Here is a 6,225-nt window from a genome sequence, read left to right as displayed (position 1 = left end):
ACCACTTCGGAGGCTTTGTATGGATAGAGCGTGACAGAGTGCCGGGTTCTTTATCTGATTTGTTGTTTTCTAATTTTGTTGGCCGCATCCACACCTGCAGGATGTAAACTGCTGTTATACCCAAAAAAAAAAAAAGGGTCTAACCTGACATGGTGGTTAAGTTCAGGTTAATGTTGTGCTACATGGTAATGTTTGATGAAGTGAGGGAGTGGCATATCTAGGAGTTTTTTTCTTCTTAATTGCTGCCTGATGAGAATGTGTTAATGGAGCTGGCCACCTCCGAGCTTAATGATTGTCATTTCATGGAACTGTCGAGGAGCGGTAAGCCCACTTTTACGCATAATGCTAAAAGGCTTCTTCATGTTGTTTCTCGGAAACTAGGATGGCCGGTCAAGTTGGAATATGTTGTCGATTCCTGCCATCGGTTTGTTTGGTGGAATTGTTATCATATGGAAGGAGGATTTAGGTGATGTTGATTCTCTCTCTATGTCTGGAGAGGTGGCTTGTGGAATTATCTTTGATAGCAAAAGCAAACTAATTGGATTACATGCATTCCCAACTGGTTTTGTCACTACTAATTGGAGCATAATCAAGGATAATATATGTAAGCCTATCCTTCACTTCTTTGACCCTGGGTGTATGCCATCTCTTGCAAGACCACACTCATTTGCTAGATTTCAACGGTTGCAAACTATAGTGAAGATCTGCAAATTTTCAACTCATCAGTCTTTACACCACGCTATACAGAACTCTTAGAAGAATTTGTGAATAGGCTCGAGTCTCTTTTATTTAAGATTAATTATTGCTCAAGACCAGGCTAGGTTCTTTCCTCTAGATCAATATGGAACAATATTTGGCTTTCTCATGAGCTCATTCACTCAGCTTCTTCGTAAAGCCCCGGCATTTGAGGCTCAGATGGTGATTAAGTTAGACATGGCACGTGCCTATGACCGCATGAAGAGGGATTTTGTTTGAAGTGTCTACTCATCTTAGGGTTCCATCCACAATGGATATCATGGGTCATCCGATGCACATCCAGTCCTAATTTTCAAGGTCCTTGTTAATAGATAGCTTGGACTTCGTCGAGGTTGTCCTTTATCTCCATACTTGTCCATTATGGGTCAGATATTCTTTCACAAGTCCGTCACACAAAGATGTCAAAGGGCGGAATGAGTTTAGGACCTGATAGCCCTGCTTCGCCACACTTTTTTTATGCTGATGATTGCTTATCATGTTCTAAGGCAGACCTTAACCAGTGTAATGATCTCTTGACAATGCTTCCAAGCTCCTAGAGTTTGGTTGGAAGGAGACTTCCGCACTATATTTCCTGGATTCAATGACAGTTTTTCTAGAGGGCAAGTCTCCTACCATCCGATTTTCCAGGGCATTTGGAGAATGTCAGATGAGCATGACTTAATTTGGTTTGGAAACTATCTGCTAAGTTTTCAAATCTTATATTGGCTGATGATATGGGCATTGTATGTGTACGGAACTGATTTCATTCCTTCTTCACCAAAAATAAAAAAAGAAAGAAAGAAAGAAACAATCCAGCCACCTCTGCTTGAATCAATGCAGCCAGGAGAGAGTTTCTGATAGCCACGATGATATCCTCATTAATCGATCAACTGTTATTTGTCCAGTTTAATCTCTGGACTCTAAACTGATCTTACCTGGGGATAAAGTAAGAGTCATTACAATGGATAATAACAGAGAGATAACAGCTTTTCTGCTCGAATTATTATTCACTTAGCCTCAAAATATATTGAATAATATTTACGCATGTTCCTTTCCATAGATTGCATTAATAAACCATATGTCTCATTTTTCCTAAATATTCATATATGCATTTCAAACAACTATAAATATTTATTAGTAGGAAAATACTCCAGGATACCCAATACATGAACAAAAAGTTTATTGAGCCCGTAACTACAGATTTAGCAACTCCATAATGAACCACCCCTCATGTTGGGCAGCAAATCCTGCATCAATCTTTCACTAACAGTTTGTATTATATTATTTCAAATAATTTTCAGTACATCACTAAATTTTTTATTCATATTTGTAATCATCTAGAAAAAAATATTGATAAATATTAGCACCCGATTATTATTTTTATATATACTATTTTTTGGGGTAAGGATAGGGATACACTAATATTGAATCATTATTTAATATTTTTTCTGCCCTATTGTTTGCTGAATAGAGAAGATGTTTTTAAAAGCTAGCTGGGGATTTCAATTTTAGAAAGAATTCTTTGTATAAATATTCTTCTAAAAATTTAAATTTACGTGAATACCCTTTTAAAATTTATATCTATTTATGTACCCTAATAAAATATTATTTTTATACAAATGTCCCTAATACAGCAGTTCTTCTAATACCGTTAATAAAAAACCATATTTATTTTAATAAAAAAAATTTGAAATTATTTTTTATTTTCCATCGTGTTCGTCTTATAAATATTTTTTTTTTTTACACATATATCTATTAAGAATATTTTCGTCATTTTAATTTGAAACCGTTAATTTTTTAACGGCATTAGGCATGGGTATATGCGCAAAAATAAAGATAAAAAAAAGTTAGAATAACAAAACAAGTATTTTATGAAGGTATACATACAAATATCAATTTTGAAAGGGTATTTATATAAAATTTGATATTTAGAAGAGTATTCATGGAAAAAAAATTCAGAAAAACACATTTTAATAATAGTTAACATGTTAAATTATGGTCATTATCAAAAAAATTTTGCATGCAATGGCCACTACAATGTACTTGCTGCTAGATAATAGAAGCCATTTAAAATAATATAAAGAGAGACCCTTGAAAGCTGAAATTGTTTAATAGCGGAGACATTATTATAATTAAACCTCAGCTCAGAATTACACAAAGGACCCAGCCTAACCAATACAAACCTTTTCATAACACTTCAAATTAGACTGACCCCACAATTATCCCACCAATCCCCTTGTGCCACATCAGACGCATTTAGTTTAGCTACAGCCTCGCCCCACTTGGAAATATGCTTCTTTGAATCCCGGTTAGATGAAAATAAATTATATCCTACACCGCGTGTACCACGAGGTCATGCACCATGCCAATTGTCTCATCTTCTTTTCATAGTCTTCATTCATCGTGTACTCATCTCAGTGATTGAACCACAGAAAAGAGATGAGCTGCCTGGCATGGTGCACGGCTATATTGGTGTGCACAGGATATAATTTACCCTAGATGAGTAACAAAAAAGTTACCCTAGATGAGTAACAAAAAAGTTTAATGCCGCAGGACAAAACAACACTTGCTCGGCTTTTCATTTGCACATGGATAAAGATGGACACGCTTGAAGTGCACCAAATCATGTTCCTACTATTCGAGGGAGGGCGGAGAGGAGACCAAAAGGAAGAAAGTGGACTGTAATTTTCCAGCCACAATGACTGTCTATCATTTGAACCATGCGTGGGTTTATGAGCCATGAGTTGTTCTCCATGACCTTGACGTGAGAGGAGGCTCCAATTACCAGCGTGGTGACAAAAAGAGGAAAAGATGAGCATGGTGCATCATTAGCATGTTTACTTTCCAAGGGTATCCTATCCAATATGAGAAAGTTTGATGGAAGAGCTCAATATATAATAATGCCAAGGTTTGCTTGTGAATTAAGTGATGAAAAACCAAAAATGATGGCGTGCAATGAATCAAATATGCCAATATATGCTGTGCCGGTACTAGACTCCAAACCGATTGCTCGACAGCATGGGTTGGTATGGCCTCATGTCGTGCTGTGCTGGCCTTGTATAGACACAATAGAAGCGGCGAAAGAGAGGGAGAACATGAGAGAGAAAAAGAGAGAGAGAAGAAGGATGCCGAGGAAGGTTGGCGGAGAGCCAACAAAGGACCAGAAAGACACCGCGCGGAGGAGGTGGAGGTCGAAGAGCCGCAGAGGAGGGGCTCCGCCTCTGGGTTCGCCAACTTTTACTTAAAATTCGTAAAAAAATAAAATGGGCATCTTTTGGGACCCTGTTTCGAACGAAACATGGGACCAGAAGCGGAGCCCCTCCTCCACGGCTCTCTTGCCTCTATCTCCTCTGTGCGGCGGCTCCTCGGTCTTCGTCGGTAGGGCGAGGTTGGTCTCTCTCTTCCTTCCTCCCCCGCTTTCTCTCTCTCTATTTCTCTTTTTTCTTCTCCTCTTCCCTCTGTCGCTGATCTCAGTTTCATTGTTGGAACCATCTCGGTCCGCCGCTGTTACGACTCAAAACGTCCCAAAAACCAGGCATTTTAAAATGGTTAGCCGATCATGAAATATACCTTATAGGTCCTACCATTGTTGTAATTCTTCATAGTACTAATACTGAAACATTGCATAATTCCCTTTCCAGGTTCCAGTTTTTTGGGTTAGAAAAAAAGCTAGTTACGGTGGTCGGCCTTCAAAATTAGTGGCTATCTGGCATGGGAATGAGTACAAGCTCCCATGGTTGCCACTGCAAAGGAATATGCAGCAAACAGCATGCAAGCAGGAAAAACGAAGTAGTGGTTTGGAAAATGATTATAAAACTAGTCGATGAAGATCTCTCGCTGTGTTTCCTAATTAAAGGTTGGCCTAGGCAAGTCCAAGTGGATTGAGTTTGGAGAGTGAAGACACTTGTACCATCAATCCATGCACCTAACAGTATATCAATCAGAATTATAAGAATTGGAGCATAAGTGTTTATAGTATTCACCAAAGTTTAGATTTTACATGTAATTCAGCAAAACTGACAATCAAATTAGTATTGACAACAAGAAAAATAATGTGAGGTAATGATCATGGAATCCAAAATATTTCCATGGTGCTAGACGATTAGGAGCCGAACGCTTTTATTAATTAGGTGTTAACAAGGGGCAGATCTTCACGTTCTATATGTCAAAGCACAATGTATTTTATACTTGAATTAAATGATAAGAATGTCAAGGAAAAGCATAAGTTAGGTATATCTCGGAGCCGTTCATCACACCGCCCAGGTTGCATTGCCATCATCAACAATGAGAATATTTAGCCAACCAAGATGTTCGAGGGTGCACGAGACTGCACCGTAGAATACCATGCATCTCTAGATAGCTACCATCGGAAAATGGACGGCCATCAAATAATATGTATTGCGTATGACTTTGTATGTGTCATGTTTAATGACCGCCTATCTTTTGATGATTGCCATCTATAGCTGCACAACACGCCGCTCATGCACTAGAGAGGATCTGTGCTCATATTTGGTGAGGGTCTATATTTTTTTTTATTTTTTATTGTATCACATCTCTTTTTGTATGCAAATACCATCATCTACGTTCAGCACCACCGATTTGATACCCACACTTTGATACCGATGATGGCGAGAAAAGATTAAGTTCCTCCTTTCTTCCCTTCTCATACACATGTTTTTTTTAATAAAAAAATCATCCAAAAAACATCTGCTTTCTTCTTTCATCATCGATGATAACGGATGAAGCACTGACGGCACTAGAATAGGATCCATGATGACAAACTACTATGTAGAGTCTTTAGAAAATCCACCTCTTTTTTCTAAAATTTGGATTTGCCACTATAAAGCGTGTCTATTAGTGTATTTTCGCTTGAAAATAGGAAGCAAATGGAGTTAACGACTCTTTATGGCACATTTATCAACTACATGTATTTGTCTATTAGATCAATCATGCATAGGCTTGTATTTTTACATATCCTAACGCATGAAGATCCATCAGAAATTTTGTGTGCGCGTGTTGAATTACTGCACACATTCACAAATGGTTGCAACCATACTATTTTGTGATATCTAATGTACTTTTCTAGTTAGAAACAGTAGACGAAAGAATAGCAGTTGATCGATCTTGAAAACCCTATAATCATAAAATATTATGAAGCTTTATGTTTTAAAACAAAACTTTTTCATTGTTTTATTGGATTGATGAGCTACATCTCATGTACATATACATGCTCGACAATCTTGTACTATGGGTAAAACTAATTTCTCATTCAGATAACCATCGTTAGACATTAAATGGTTATTACACAGAGAAGGTTTGCAGCAAGACAAGTTGAAGAAGGAAAAAAAAAACCCAAATATTTGTCTAAGCTTTTGCTCACATGCATACAAATAGACGATTGTCATGCTCATCCATTCGACAAAACTAGGGTTGCACACATGCCTCCTGTACAAGTGAGAAGAAAGAAGTAGAGCAAAGAAGGGGAGGAGG

The sequence above is a fragment of the Phoenix dactylifera genome, chromosome 10 (genome assembly GCF_051530095.1).
Source record: "Phoenix dactylifera cultivar Ajwa chromosome 10, Ajwa_hap1_PhDact_Kaust_v1.1, whole genome shotgun sequence".
Lineage (NCBI taxonomy): Eukaryota > Viridiplantae > Streptophyta > Magnoliopsida > Arecales > Arecaceae > Phoenix > Phoenix dactylifera.
Note: the sequence above shows the minus strand (reverse complement) of the source record.